This window comes from Empidonax traillii, unplaced genomic scaffold (assembly GCF_003031625.1).
Source record: "Empidonax traillii isolate 1590-97213 ecotype Southwest subspecies unplaced genomic scaffold, ASM303162v1 scaffold197:size915647, whole genome shotgun sequence".
Classification (NCBI taxonomy): Eukaryota; Metazoa; Chordata; class Aves; order Passeriformes; family Tyrannidae; genus Empidonax; species Empidonax traillii.
In genome coordinates, this window is record NW_020955390.1 from 776,783 (window position 1) to 793,088 (window position 16,306).

At 42.7% G+C, this 16,306-nt stretch overlaps 1 protein-coding gene across 1 annotated transcript in view; it reads left to right on the forward strand.

The window, feature by feature from the left end:
* The first annotated feature begins 2,048 nt into the window (after positions 1 to 2,048).
* The window catches only part of HPCAL1 (hippocalcin like 1), an 81,834-nt gene continuing 67,576 nt past the window's right edge, over positions 2,049 to 16,306 (forward strand). The window contains exon 1 of the mRNA XM_027886915.1: positions 2,049 to 2,134. The gene's annotated coding sequence lies outside the window, so the exon portion shown is untranslated. The remainder of the gene's footprint in view (positions 2,135 to 16,306) is intronic.

Genomic DNA, 16,306 nt, shown 5'->3' on the forward strand with positions numbered 1-16,306 from the left:
ATGTTAGTACAGGGAAGGGACCTTCCCCTGTGCTCCCCATTACATCCCAAGTTTGACACCTTGATGGGATCCAATAGCAACCATCCCACGGTCACTGAATGCTTGTTTGTAGAGCTGCTAGAAAAAAAAATAATGAATTTGCAAGGGCAAACTCAATTAACTGAATTTACTCATTTGGAAATTTTTCCTGAAGCGTTGTTTGAGATCTGCATCCCTTTAGCATATGTATGTCCTGTAAGTGCCAGGAAAAATTCAATATGCAGGTCATGAAGCAGACCTTTGGGTGGCCTCTCAGTGAAATGCAGAGATATTTCAAATGAGACTGAAAAGTGTTCCTCTAGGGAAATGATTTTCTGGCAGAGATGGCTAAATTGCCCTTTTTGATCACAATATCAACACAAAGAAATGTATCAGGGTCTTACTTTTAAAACTGGGTAGGTTTCAAAATCTCAAATACTGGATTTAGCAGAAACATAATATCTAATGTTAACAATAAATTAACTTAAATTTCATATTGAGTGCTGCTTCAACTGCGCTTGGACTGAGACTAAAATGAGGCACATGTCTTTGGCCCTGTCCCCTGCAGTCTCAGTCCCCAGGCTGGGACCAAGCTCAGGGTTTCCTTCCTGCAGAGTGAAGGGAGAAGCTGGCTTGTACCCAGGCCCTAACATGGACTTGGGTAATGTCTTGGTCTCTCTACATCCAACAGAGCCTAAGAGATATTGTGTGTAGCACAGCAGGCTTTTTCTTGTCTTGCAAAGGTCTGCATAAGACAATTAGCTTTGAGACGTACCTTTGCTGAAGAAATAATGTGCTTAGCATAGCCAGAGAACTTAGAATTCATGCCTAAGTAACACTTTACTGAAGACACAGCGTCCATGGGATAGACTTTTCTGCAAGTATTAATGATCTACCTTGAAAATATGATTCTATAACTGAGCTCATGTTCTTAATATAAGTGAAAGAACATAAATTATGAGCCTCAGAGTCTGAGACAGGACAGACAGGCAACACTTGAGAGGATTTGCAAACTGGTTCTGCTGGTGGCTGCATCACATTTCTATAAATGCTGGTTTCAGTGCCGATAGCATCAACATAGGCCTATTGAAGCAGCATTGTGTCTCCAGAAGAAAGGAAAAAAAAAAAAAAGAAGAAGAAAAAAACCACCTCAGTTTGGAGATGAAATTTACTTTTCTCTCTTCTTTTAGGCTCATGGTTTTTGTATTACTCATTAATTCTGTGGTCACTTTTCAGGAGCTCCTGCAGGGGATTTTGTCTCCTCCTCTTCCCTGGGAAGAAGGTTATACAGGGATTTTCCAGCAGTGTTCAAGAACTGAGCAAATATGAACTTTAAAAATGAAAAAACTGTCTTTTTCAAAGGTAAGAGCCCAAGATCTCTGCACAGAGTTGCAAGAAGTGATGGATGAAGTTCGGAAGCTTGTTATGAACATGAGTGGTGCTGCTGCCTGATCTATTTGTTTTGTACTTAATTGTGGCTTAGCTTTAAATGAAGCTAAATGCCACAGCTGTCAATCTAGCTCAGAAATGGTACAAAATCTGGGAATCTGGCTGCAAAGCTCATGTTGCTCAAGGCAACCTGCATTCACAGTCAAAGAAAAAGGTAACCCATCTTGCTTTTCCTACAACACGCAGTCAGCCATTTGGGTGATGTATATGCTGCTGTCTACTGTAAGAGTTGGTGATACTTTCCATGTAGAAAATGCCATTAGTGTGACAGATATGCACTGCCAACACATTGAAATGGAAAGCCTGCTACAATTCAAATAGAAATATCCTGGGAGATTCTCAGCTATGTTGAATTAAGGAGGAGAGAATAGATCAAATGTTCTTTTTCTAAGCCCTGTTAACTCCATGAGAACAGAACACAGCTGTGAGTCCCTTAGAGGCGATACACATTCTTTGCCAAGTTAGAAGGCAATTATTCTTCATAAATCTGTCTTTTTAAATCCAAGCAGATCGATTGTCTCGTCTATCCTTTCCCTATGCAAGCACCCGGAAAGGCTCTTTTAGCACCACCTACAACTAAGTACCCCTCTTATCAGGAGAGCCACACCATGGAAGGGATGGAAGCCCTGTCAGCCTTGCATATCCCTTTATAATGGTGGATGTAAAGGTACGTTCAGATTTTTTATATTTTAACCAATAAGTTTCTGTGCTGATTTTAAACATTGTCTTGGCTTTAGATATCTGAAACAGGACTCTCCTTAACATTCATTTTCTAGCTAATAAGCAGAGAAGTGTTGCAAGAATACAGGATAGTTTCCTTACGTATACTGTCACAGTTGCATCAGCACAGAGCTTCCAGGGCTGTGCTAAAACTGGCTTGGTTACAAGATAGTCATCTCCTAATAGCCCTGTTTTGCCAAATCACCCTGGCTCTGAAAGTCAAAACGGCTTCTGTCCTTCCTGGTGACCTGTAATCACAGCTAGACATCCAGCAGATACAGAGAAGACAAATACTGTTTGGTGCAGTTGTGAGCAAAGCCTGCGTAAAAATATGTGTGGGACTTGGGAAGATCAATTACCTTCAGGTCTTTAAGGTATTCATTGTGATCTGAGGAACACATTAGTCTTGATGATTTGCACTTTTTTTTTTTTTCTTCTCCAGACAGAGAGAATGCTTTGCAGTATTTGTACAGTGCTTTTTGAGATTGTGCTGATTATAGTCATTATTGCTATGGTGTGTCCTCTCTGGCTGACATTTGGTGAATTTAGTGACGCCCTAAAACCACAACAAGTGCTATGAGAAAGGGAGAAGTTAGCACAAATTGTTGTTTCTGATGTTTCTGTGGCACAGCACTGAAAGAAAGGGTGTTCATTTTTCTTTTTTTTAAATTTTATTTTAAAGACCATATTGGTGTATTCACCTATTCTGTTATAATGAAACAAAGCAAGCAAATGAGATGTTTGTCCTTATCAACCAGTCTCCAGTCAGAGTCCAGCAGGAGAAATGAGCCAAGGAGAGATGAGAGGTGGGATATGGTGTGGAACAGACGCAGCAGCAAGTTCTGGGTCAGCTGGTTAGAGATACTAGGCACGACTGGGGCAGCCTGGAGACACACCCTTATCATTGACAACTTAAATATAGGGGGAAAGTGTGTTCTAGGAATGAAGAAGTATGGAAAATTCTTCTGTCACTTAGGAAATTTCTGGTTTACCTCTGTGGGCATCATGGGACAGCTGTCTGGGATCTTAGTTCCACTTCTAATCACCGTATGGTCAACTTCAAAATTAGGTGAGATTGTCTGTGGCTTCATTCCACTGAGTTTTGAAGCTCTGGGATGGAGAAACCACTGCTTCCTTGGGCAACTTTTCCTGTGCTTGATTATCTACCCTCACAATGGAAGTGTCTTCCTTGATTCCCTTGCTGCATCTCTGACCACTGTCCCTTGTCCTTCTCTGGTGTTTATCTGTGAAGAGTCAGGCTTTGTCCTCTCTGAAACTCACCATGCTATGAGTCAGCAGGTGGCATTACTGACTCCCTCAGAAACAGCAAATGAAGAAATCACAACTGAGCCAATACTTTCATAATAGCTTCTGGGGGTGTGAACGGCCATGTGAATTTCAATTTGTTAATAACTTCTGCTACAGAAGCAGTAGGAATTGAGAAAAGTCAACAGCTTGGCATTGGATTGACAATGGATGATGGGAGAGAAAAGGTTAAACAACCTGGAAGCTGGACTGAAACACTGCTGTTATTTTGACCCACCTGTAATTTGTTGCTGATATTTTAGCTCCACAAAAACGGAGAGTAAAGCTATGAGCATTACTTTCTCAGCTCCAGAGGAGACCAGAGCACAGCTTGCTGGAGACTTCACGGCATCTTTGCTCCAAAATTGGTGAGGTGTCACTGGGCTTAGACAAGAGGGCTTCCACTTTCTCCCAGCATCTCCTCTGTGGTGTTGGCCAGTAGTGCTACATTTTTAAACACTGGAAATGTGGAAAACTGCAGCTGTGAATCCTCTGATAAATCACAGAAAACCGGGGCTAGAAAGATTCACAAGGGCTCATTTAATTTTTTGCTCCAGCCTCAAGGCAGGTTGTACCACTTTATCATCTCTAACCTGTCTGACCTGTTTGTAGCGTGACAGAAATTTTAATCCTCACAACTGCTGCCCTTACCTGCAGGACTCTTTTTTGCTATGCATACTCTGACTTTCACTTGCTTTAATTCCAGCTCATTGCTCCTGTTTACTTTAGACATCCCCATCCATTTATGATAACATTTTACATAGATGTAAGATTATGTTTCTCTTCAGGCTGTACATATTCAGGCTAAATCCCAGTTCAGTCAACCTCTTCTCTCAGGGTGTTTTTCACCCCTGCTTGGCAGCTAGGCTCCCTCAAGTTCCACTCCTCGAACCACAGCACATTACTCTGGCTGGTGTGGAAGGGTAATTTCCCATTGTATGGGCTCTGCATCTCCTATGTCCTGAGTAAAAACATCTATCTTCTCCACAACAACATGACATTGTAGATTCATGTTCCCTCTGCAATCCACAACCACCCTCTCAGCTCTTTTTTTGGCAGAGCTGCTGCAGCTGAACTGAGTCTGTTTGTACAGCTGATTGTTCCTGCCTACCTCACACATGTCTCTACTGAACCACATCCTTTTCCCAGGCCTCTTCCCCAGCTTGTCATCATTGCTTTGAATTGTCATCCTGCCCTAGTCCAGCCTGCAGCTCCCACTTGCTTTGCCTTGTCTGTAAGCTAATGGGCATACAATCTATTTCTCCATTACCTGTACCCTCATCCGATGCTCTTCTCTTCAGCTGACCTTAATGTTTCTGGACACAAGAGAAATATGTGATCCTTTACTTGCTACCCACTTAAGAGCTCTAAAGAACTGAGTCTTGAAGAAATGGCCTTTTGTTCTCCTTGCAGCAAGAACCCCTCGAGCAGAGCTGGTTGCATTTTCAACTGATAGAGTAGTGATTGCTTCCTCTCTCCAGTTGCTTCCTTTCATGTCAAACAGCTCCTGCACTTGCAAATGAAGGAGAGGATATCTGCTTATAATACATACTTCCTTTCACACACATTTTAAGTTCAGGGAATGGCAATGGCATATAGGAGAGCCTTTTGCTTTGAAGGATGCCAATGTTCTTCATAAATGAAGTCTGTAGAAAATCATAGCTCACCATTATAAAAAGAACACTTGTTTGATAGCATGCTATGGCTGCACCCAGTAACTTCATACTGGTAACGAATGATACCATAACAGGGAGCTTCTGGAAACACAAGCTGATACAGGACAGACCCCTCTGCCATTTCACATGTGTTTTTGGTCAGCAGAAATGTCTGGAAGTGTCTGGTCCTGTGCCACTAAGAGTCACATTAAACAGGACATCAGACATTAAACCAGCTTCTCTGAAGTAGTGATAATCTTCCTGTTGGTTTGTGAGTAACCTGCCACTTCTGACTTACATGAAACTGAATTCTCAAGTGATCTCTTGCTGTTACTAAAAAAGGGCAGTGAACTTCTGCCTCTCCGTGGGTATGCTCTTTTACCAGAAAGCCACTAGTAAAGCAGAGTTTGTATGTGGGAGTCCTGTGGTGAGCCCACTGAGATGCCAAGGGCACTAGGATTGCCTGATGTCTTCCATAAACCAATCATAAAACACTAGCTCCTCTAGTACTCAGTTAAAACATGGCCAGTGTACAGCCTGACTACATGGCTTAGTAGGTAAATCATAAAAATCTCACACTTCCTATCGGAGAGTGGCAAGTTAAATGGGCAGTCCCAAGGATTCAACATCTTACTGGACACAGTAATGACTGTCTTAAAACTTCTTTGCTTGCTAGTGACTCAGGGCTCAGGGTAAATATTTTCAAACCTGCCATGAAAAATATGTACGAGAAATATAACTGATTAGGAAATTGAAGGTCTGTGTCTGCAAGCAACACATGAATTCCAGCATCTGGAGCTTTGAAAAAAGCCTGAGTATGATAAGGTCTGCAAACAAACTGGGATTTTATAGAACCAGTGGTAACATAGTAGACATGGCAGCAGAGGCAGGGTGAGAGCGAAGCATGTTAAACTGCCATTATAACAAAACATTTCAGAAAATATCACTCCCTATTTACACTTGGGGTCTGACTGCTACCAGAAAAAAATTTACTCCTTTCCTTTATGCTTTCTCTACTAAGAGGTGCTATTTTAGATTTCTACTCACTTCATCAAATTATCTGCACAGGCTGCGTTCTCTTCCTAGGATGAATCCACCCTGAGAGGAGCTCTTTAGAAGACTATGCAGTTCTGTTGAGTCTTAATTTGATCCACTATGTTTGATTGTCCTACTAATGCATCTGTCTTGGGTCCAAGTGCTCTCCTGATTTGAACTATAATTATCCTAAAACTAGATTTTTCTAAATTTCATTCCCTTGTAGCTTTTTATAGTTCTGTGAATTAATTATTCAGAGCTGTGGAAGTTCTCAGCAGTGCTTTTCCACAGCTTTTATGGACACGGATGCATTTCACTCATGTAGGGCAGAGCATGCACTAGAACTCCAGATGGGGACAAGAGAAAGACTTTGTCCAAATGTTAAACACGCTGAGTTCAGCGTGTCCTCCTCTGACACCATCCTGAATCTTTTGAGACACAGACAGTTTCTGAGACTAATAGTGTCTGTATTCCCTCTCTGGCATTCATAGGCTTTAAAGTCTCTCTTTACAGGTTGATGCCACCTGCAACATTGTGGAGCAGCTGGAGCTACCGTGAGCACAGGGACCAGTGTGGCTGCAGAGCTGAGCACTGCCAAAAACACCCCCACATTTTGGCTTGGATGGGGGTGAAGTGCAGCAGGTGTGCAGTGGGGAGACTGAAAAGGACAGACTTCTAGCCTGGAAACAGAAGCTGGGGATAAGTCAGCAATCTCATTTTGCTGCTGAGAGCAAGTAGATGTGCATTTGGGAATGGCCAGGCTCTGCGGGACGTATGAGAGGGGTGTCTCTCTGGGATAGAAGCTGGGGAAGATGTGTTCAACTAAACTAAGGCTTTGTTTGAATTTCACTTCAGTTGGAAGTTGGGAGGCATATGTGGAGGGCATGGAGGCACCAAAACAGATCTGTGAAGCTGCTGCTGACACAGCTCCTCTGTGGCTTCCTCAGCTGGAGCTTGAGCAGTCTCCAGAGCAGGTGTGTAGGGAGAAGCACTCACATTGGGGTGCCACTCCTGCCCTCACCACGCACACCCCATCTGCCCAGGGAGTCACAGCGCCTTCTTCTCTGAACTCTTTCCCATGGAGGCTGCTATTTACACACTGGGGTTTTCCTTCACCACAGAGGAGGGAAAGGTCTGTGCTGCAGCCACCAGGCTCTGAGCAGGACCCCCGGTCCCCTGCGTTTGGCTCTGCAGAGGCAATACAGCAGCAGAAAATGAGATTGAGCCTCTTCTGCCTCCCACATCCTCCTTTGGGTAAGTGCAGAGTGTGTACTTTAATTAGTGATGATACATGAGGGAGACAGGAGACGAAGCAACATTCAAATTAAGTATCTGCAGAGCTGGTGAGAAGGTAAATATGAGCTCCCGGACTTGGGGGATTTTTTTCAGTCCCTTCTTCTGCAGCAACAGCTTGAGATTTAATTTAAAAAGCAAGGAAATCATTGTTGCAGATTTTTTTTCCCCAAACCCCACCTTTGAGAGCCACCTTCACAGGCCTCTGAGCGTTATGACACTGCACAGCCCAGGGTGGGTTAGCTGGGCTTCCATGACAACTGGGGCCCAGATCCTTCCCAAGCATGGCATTTCCTCAGGCAAAGGGTTATTGCTTCCTAGCTGAAAGCACATGGGGACTGATGCCTGCATGACCCTCCTGCAGGAGATCACCCACAATAGAAACCACAACAGGTTTGGAATCTTTCCTCAGGAGTGGAGGCCTCAGTGACCTGCTAGCCAGCCTCTCTCCCGTCACGATGCACTGCTGGGAGGAGTATGGGGGCACCTCTGCCTCTTCCCCTGCATACATTTCTGATCAGGAATCAAAGCTCACAGCCACGTACTTTGTACCACTGCCCATCCTGGGACATCTGAACAACTCATACTTGACAATGAGCATTCTCCTTCCTGCTGGCATGGACAAGAGCTTCAGACTGAAAGTGGGTGGGATGCTGAACACAAATATTGCATGTGTCAGAAGGATAAATGAAGGTTTATTGAAGAATAAATTAACCTTACATTTAAAATTTGCTGTTTCTTAGGTGCTTAACTTCCTCTATACCCTATATGACAGATTCTTTGTTTACTTTTGTAAATAATGCTGTATTTGATTACTGGACAAAGCACACTTCATAGCAAAATATGTTTTTAAAGCATTTTGAACAGATAAATAACATGTATTCACAGCCCCTTTGCTATGATTTTACTTCAATAATGATTTTGGTGTTTCAGTATGAGTCAGGCAACTACAAAGGAATTGCTGAAAAATTTTTGCTAAAAACCTCTCTTGAAAAACCAGTTATGAGTCAGAGGAAACACAGCTGAATTTTACTGGTTCAGGTCTGGCTTGGGTGAGTCTGTAATTTTAGAAAACAAATTCCACATCTGGAATTGTCTACTGTTTGGCTATTAATAGGGTGTCTGTGTTTTTATTTTAATGCCACTGCCAGCAGATAGGACTTGCCTTGGGGAAGGAGTGGCTGCCAGTGGCCACTGCTGCCTAGCAGATAGAGCCACACTACAGGAGATTCCATGCAGAGATGACTCAAAAGAGACAGCCTTTTTTCCAAAGGAAAAATGCACTGTTGATGTGAAAGAAAAATGTAATGGGGATGGCCAGGACTTAAAGACACTAAAAGACTTCAAATCCTCCAGAGTCCCTACTTCTGCTTTCTACCCGGGCTACTGTAACTTGTTTACCTACCTTTTTGTTACAAAATTAAACTCTATATTCCACGAAAGGGTGGTTACTCCTGACAGAAGCCCAAAGCAAAGCAGCAGTTGTATCACTCTGGGGAGTTCATCTGTGCAAGGGCAGAAACATGCTCTTTGCAAGGTTGAAGCCAAACTGTACATTAATTATTAAGTGCTGAAACTCTTACATAAAAGGTGACCCAGTCCAGTGTTTTTTATGAATTCATCTGGTTTAGGAAATCATAGTGTGCCCTTTATTATTTCTCAGTCTCTGTCAGTGTGAAGGGATGTCTCTGAAGTCTCTGTCAGGTAGAATAAATGTTGTTCAGATACCCTCAGCTTGAAGTAAATAACTCAGTTTCTTTTACTTGCCTGGATATCATTTTATATAGAACAGGATACCTGGTATCACGATAATATGAAGAATCTGGTGGTATTCGCATGGCAATCTGAGCTCAGAGCAGCTGCTGTGGCTTCACTAAGCTGTGCCTTTGGATGCTGTCAGGCGGATCAGCTGAGCGCAGCCGCACTGGCGGGTGCCTCCAGCACCAGGTACCTCACCAGAAGACCCGTGGGATGCTGATGAGAACAACACAGTGTCACATGTTGTCCAAGATCCTGCTAGTGGGCTCTTTTATTGGATTACTGTCTGTTTGGAGGGAAAAATATCCCCTGCTTGAAGCAAAATGCTTCATGGTTTGTGTTGTGATAAAAGGTGATCGAACATTCATGAAAATTGTGAGTCTTTTTAGTTGCAGAGTTGATGCCCCTCTCTCCATTGATTTCGTTTAAAAAATGCATGTTTTGATAGTGCTGTGGCAAAGATAGTGCAGGATGCTTGGCAAAGATAGAAAGTAGCTTGCTCATGAAATAAGTTCTGCCATTTCAGCTGATGGGAAACACATGGGTTTTTCAGGCCAGTGAGTGAAAGGTGGTTGTCTGAATGCTTGGAATTAAGTGTGGTTTTCACTACTTGAAATCAAAGCTGGAGGCAGGAGAATTGGGACATTCCTGTAAGAGCATGGATGATCTAGTGATTATCTAAATGTGTAATCAATATCCCCATTTACTTATTAGTGTGCATCTGTCAAATGCTCAACAACGTGATTACCCTATTTAAGTATTTTCTTCAGGCATAAACCAACCTTTTCAAAATTACAAACTTTTTCCTCACTGAAAGTGTTGTTAATTAATGCTTCCAGTGTCCTCCCCCGAGATTTGCTTTCTCTTAATTACCAACAGAAGCAATACAAGAGCGCTCCACCACCAGTGCCAAAATTAAACTGACTTCCTCCAAATTGCACTGAATGATCCACATGGCTGTGCCTTCGGGCACTGAGAGGGAGACCTTGATCCCACAGGAAATGCTGCTTTATGAGACCCTCTGTTTTCACAGAATCACAGAATGGTTTGGATTTGAAGGGACCTTTAAAAGTCATGTACTCAAACCCCCTGCAATGAGCAGGAACATCTTCAACTAGATCAGGTTGCTCAGAGCCCCATTCAACCTGATCTTGAAAGTTTCCAGGGATGAGGCACCTACCACCTCTCCAGGAAACCTGTTCCAGTGTCTCACCATCCTCACTGTAACCTCCTCTTCCTTAAATCTAGTCTGGATATGCCCTCTTTTAGTTCAAAATAATTATCACATGGCCTATCGCAACAGGCTCTGCTAAAAAGTCTGTCCCCATCTTTCTATAAGTCCACTTTAAGTATGGAAATCAGTTTCAGTATTAAGTATTTCAGGGTGGATTCATGCAGATGGGAGCAGCATGAAGACATGGATGTCCCAGCAGGAAGGTTTGAGCCCTGGTTTGAGAAGTGCAAATATCATGCAAGGATCATTAACCCCAGTGTACTGGGGCAGTGGCATCCTGATGCCAGTGCACAGAATCCCCTGGGTTTTGCAGGGCTCTGGAAGGCATCTCAGAGCATGCAGGCCAGAAAAACACTACATTAGCATCTTGTTGGTTCCAACATCCCAGAAAGCATTGTCAAGTTTCTTTCTTTTCCTCTTATTTCAGCCATATGAAAAAAAGTGGTCTCAGCAAAACTGAAATTTGCTGTGGGGAAATACCAGGTTTATTGTACTATTTTTCATTGCACTGATTGAAGAAAAATACTTTGTTTTGTTTTGCCTTTTAAAGCTTTTGTAATGCCAAGCTCAAACATTGATTTTCATTTAGACACACCAGTATGTTTTTCATACTTAATTTCTGACTTTTTCGTACTCCTGTTGTGGTTCAGAATAGCAACAAGTAGCAGCATTGATATTTTCTGCTCCATAGAAACACTTGAGTTTTCTTACTCTATTCCAGTGCTCTCAGCATAAATTTGCCATGTTGGGGCAAAAAAACAGAGTTCACTCTGTTAGATCTCACAGACGTGACAGTTTTTCAATGGCTACTTTGCTCCATGGGACCTCATCCATTTCAAGGGCTCCCCATTATTTTCTGCTCAGATGAATTAGATATGTCATTTTCTGTTTTGAAATTGCTGCTGTTGACAGCATGAGGAAATAGCCTGGGTGGGGATGCCAAGCCCAGGTGGGAATGGCACAGATCATGGGCAGACACTCAAGGCCCTGCTGCTCTGCCCTGATGGTGGATATCCTTGTGTGGAGACCCTGCGGGAGAACAGGACTGTAGGTAGATGCAACTGGAAATAAGCATGTGCAGGCTATGGAGTGTAGGAAATTCCTTTTTTTTTTTTTTTTTTTTTTTTTGTTATTAGATACAGCTATAATGCCCCTGGCATTAAACTTTGTTTGATGATAAATCCCAGCAAACACTGTGGCAAATCCCAGAGTGAAAAGCTGCAGTAAAGCACCATAGAAAGAAATGAGGCTTTTAAATTTTCCCTATTTAGCAAGATTTTTCCCTTTTGTTTAATATAAAAGTCTTATCTAAATCATCTAACTTTAGTGTCTGACACAGTAACTGCAGCCTAGGAGGTCCTTTTTAGATTTCCATGTAATAAACTGGTACTCAACAGTAAATGAAATGAAAATGTGCCAGTTTAATTCATAAATTCTTCACCTCTGTCAAACCTAATTTTTTTAAAATATTTCCACCCTCAGTCTTTCTATTACGGGAGAGAAAAACCACGCAGCCAATTTTCCTTTATATTACTCTAATTGTTGCTCTCTTTGACTTTGAAAAGAACACCGAGTGTTCTCATATATGTAAATATGCCTGATGGCTTTGACTGTTCATATGCTAAGGCCCCATAGGCACTGGATGTCCCTGGGGCAACCTTAATAAAAATGTAGGTAGAAAGTGCATTTTCTTATTTGTCCAGCTGTGCAGGCTCACATCTGCTGTTCTCAGGCTTGCTGCCAATCACCACAGCTCTTACCATTTATTTTTCCTCGCAGGGGAAAAAAGCACCCGAGACAATCTCCTGCTAAGAGAAAGGAGAGCAATCATGCAAAGATGGATTATTGACACAATTTTTGTTCCTTTTTTTTCAGTCTATCTGATGTTACTGGCACAGTAGCAGGCATAGCAAGTAGGTTGGAGATGAAAAAGCATGCAAAAAATTACATTATTATTGCAATGTAGCTAAATTCTCTGAGCACTCATTTGCCCTTGCTCCACATTATATTATTCAAACTAGACAGATACTTTGAAGGTAACTAGCAGATTCCCCCCCTCCCATTTCTCCCCATCCTACAAGGTCATTTAAAATAGGCCAGGGAAGTACACTAGAAAATACTGCAGGGAACAATCCTGCTTTGGCAGGAAAATTCATTGTAAAAACCTACCTGCTCTTTTCCACTTCCAGTCTGCGATCCAGATGACTGGCAAAACCACTAGGCACATTTGTTTTGCTACCACATTAAATACTAGGTCTTTCTGTTCAGGTCATGCTGCTTGCCCATACTGAAGGCAAGAGCCATGTGTGCAGCTGGCATTTCCCAAGTTATGTTTGCCTGTTAAGTTGGACTTGGACTTACTTCCAAGTAAGACTTGGATATGCAAAGGAGCACAAAGAGGGGTTACACTGATGCAGGCAAAGATTCAAGCCCCAGCATCTGGTAGCAAAAAAATAGGAGGCTTTATAGATTAGCATCTAGAGGTGTATTACTGGAATTAAAAAATTATCAAAGAAAATAGAAACAATTTTCCCTCTTATTTCCCCAAGTACTTGCCAACCAGTTTTATCACAGGTAAATAACACTGGTTCATTTCTCTGTTACTGTTCTCATTCAAATTTCTCTAAAGTGATTCCTGACACTTGAGGGATTTCCAAAAGCAGGATTAAAAGAGGATTTAAAAAGTATAATTACATTGTCTTTCGAAACTTTGCTTTCTTCTGTCAAATGTACATTGTGAGGAAGCTCAATGGTGGAGAGAGTGCCAGGGATGCTCCTCCAACCTCTCCTTCAAGGTTGTTCTGCAAATGGCCCAGCCAGGAGCTCCTTCCCAGGTTAAACTGCTGACCAGCAGCTTCCCCTGGTGAAGTGTGTACCATCCACCTCCAGGATGACAGTGTGACCAGGATGACCATGTCCCCAGCTCAAAATCAGAAGACATGCTTTTGCTGTGGAGGCAAGTCCTGGCTCTTCTGGGAGAGGCAGATCAGAGTCTGTCTGACCCACACAGTCTTTCTCCCAGACACCCAGTCTGAACACATCTGGAGCAACTGGCTGCTGTCAAGGACACCACCAGTACTTTCCATCTCAACAATCATGACAGGCATCAGAAGACCAACAGGGAAAAATTGGGCTGAATCCTTAATCCTTGTGAGCAGGATCTTCCTTTGCTTTTTGGTACTGGGCTGCCCAGGTCAAGTTGAAAAGCTTCTCAAAAAAGGTAAATATCACTTTAATCTCTTCCTCAAGTTAATCATGGCAAACCACAGGAAGGTAGATAATAATTCAAGATTAGTAATAGCCTTATGAAGCTCACATTATTATGGAAGAAATTTAAAGACTAGCAGCATGCCACATACCTCAAACACTTTAGTTTCCGCCTAATCCCTTGATGATTAAACCTCAGACCACCAAAGGAATTTCACACATTATCTTCAAGTTCAGCATAGTTGGAATGATGCAGATGAATCTAATTTAATCCATCTTTGTTTCTCACACCTGACTGCAGAAACAGAATGAAATGCAGAAAGAAAAATCAAACAAAAGGTGAGATGCCAGAACAGCTATGGATTTAAGTTTGTGAAAGTCCACGCTAGGTCAGCATGGGATTATTACAGATGGATTTAACAAACACATGTCATCAAAAGAAGAACTTCAAAAAGTCGGACACACCCAGCGAGACCAGTTTTGCAAATGCCTTTATAGAATCATAGAATCATTTAGGTTGGAAAAGACCTCTAAGATCATCGAGTCAAACAACTAACCTAACAATGCCAAGTCCACCACTACATCATGTCCGTAAGTGCCACATTTACACATCTTTTAATACTTCCAGGTACAGTGATTCCACCACTTTCCACAGCAGCCTGTTCCAATGCTTGACAATGCTTTCCATAAAGAAATTTTTCCTAATATTCAATCTAAACCTTCTCCAGCACAACTTGAGGCCATTTCCTCCTGCCCACTTGTTACCTGTGTGAAGCGACTGACCCCACCTAGCTACAACCTCCTTTCAGGTAGTTGTAGAAAGCAAAAAGGTCCCCTGTGAGCCTCCTTTTCTCCAGGCTAAACAACATCAGCTCCCTCAACTGCTCCTCATAAGACATATTTTCCAGACTGTTCACCAGCTCCATTGCCCTTCTGGGAGAGGAGCAGCAGCCCTCACAAACTCATTGCAGGAATGAATCTGCAGCTTCTTTTCATCTCGGATTGCTTATGAGCAGTTGACAGCTTTCTAAAAGCATTCTTCCTCATTTCCTAAGGGATTTCTGTAGCTCAAGAATTGCTCATTATCAAGCATTAGGACTCTAAATCATCTGAAATCTTGGTGGCATTTCTCTGGTTGGCTGTCTATCTGGATTGCACCATCCTGTATGTAGTTGCAGCTGGAAGGGTGCAATTCGTGAAGAAAGAAGTTGGGTATAAATGATAGCAACACCTAATTTCGTTCTTGTTGTGTCTTCCAAATAATTGTTGAATCCAGAATTATTTTCAGTATTTATTCAATTTCTTTTGGGACAATACACAGAATATTAGAGGGATTAAAGAAAGCAGCAGCCATGGGCACTTCCCAGGGAAGTACTCACTGACATAAAATGTCCCTGACTCTCCCAAAATAGGCAGTTCCTGACAGTTGTGTTTGAGTGCAATGCTGAGCAGGGTGCAGAGCAGCACCAAGACACCCACCAGAGGATCACCCCAAACCAAGCAGGGCACTCGCAGCTGCCAATCCGCATCAAACCAGGGCATCCCGGAGAGGAGCCACTGCAGCCTCAGAAATGGCTGCAGGTCTCATCTCAGCCTGCCCATGACAGGACATGGGGCAGTGCCACGCAGAGGAAAACCTGCTGCTGTTGGGGCTATAGAGTGACAACCGTGTCAAAAATGAAAGTGGGGTTGAGTGCCATGAACTGTTTTCTCTCACAGACGTCAGCCCTGAGGGTTGTAAATCTTGGAGGAGGCCTCAAATAGGTACTTGCTCTGTTGCCACATATTCCTGGGCGGAGTGATGTCGTCATCTGTGCCACTACCTTCCCTGGCAGAGCAGCAGGAGAGGCATGGCAGGAGCCACAGCCCCATCCTTGCACCCAGCCATGCTTACGTTGGCAAAATGCTTGCACAGGGAAGGGTTTGCCCGGAAATCAAGGGGATTACTCACATGTAATCATGTCCTGCGAGGAAAACTCAGCTTCAAGCAGGTGAAGTTGGCAGCAATGGTGGTTGCATAGCATTTCCCATTATATGTTTCTGGTCAAATTTCCTCTAGTTTTAACTGTTCAGGTTCTTTATTTTCCAAGCTTGTTCTTTGCCATGGGCTGACACTTTTATTATTTTCTTTTTAGGGTGGCCAAACCATTTCACCTATTTCTGAAAGGTCTCAGAGAAAGTGGCTATTGTTGAGAAACATTTTAATCTCTGTAACAATTTCTTCTCTTTGCATCAGTATCCAGTTTCAATGTATTCAAGCTCTGGAGTACATGTGTTCAAGGTTTGGCTGGTTCTTTTTTTTTTTTTTTTAGTTTACTCTGTGTTGGTTTTGGTTTTTTGTTTTTGTTTGGGGGGGGTTGTTTGTTTGGTTGGTTTCTTTCTTGTTTTTTTCTCCCTTTCCATATGAAAAATCTGTTTAGTGCAGAGACAAGCTTTGAAAAACGGCTGCTTTGGTGGGTGGTGGAATTCTTCTGTTTGTTCACCCTTACCCCCACCCTTCCTTGCTTCCCAAGTTTTGTCGCTAAAATCTTTTAGTATCTTTTTCCTGGTGTGTCCTTGATTTCAGCTCTATTCAGTTCTTATCTCACGACAGCACTGAATGTGCTCACAGAGTCTCCTAGAAGGGAAGGCA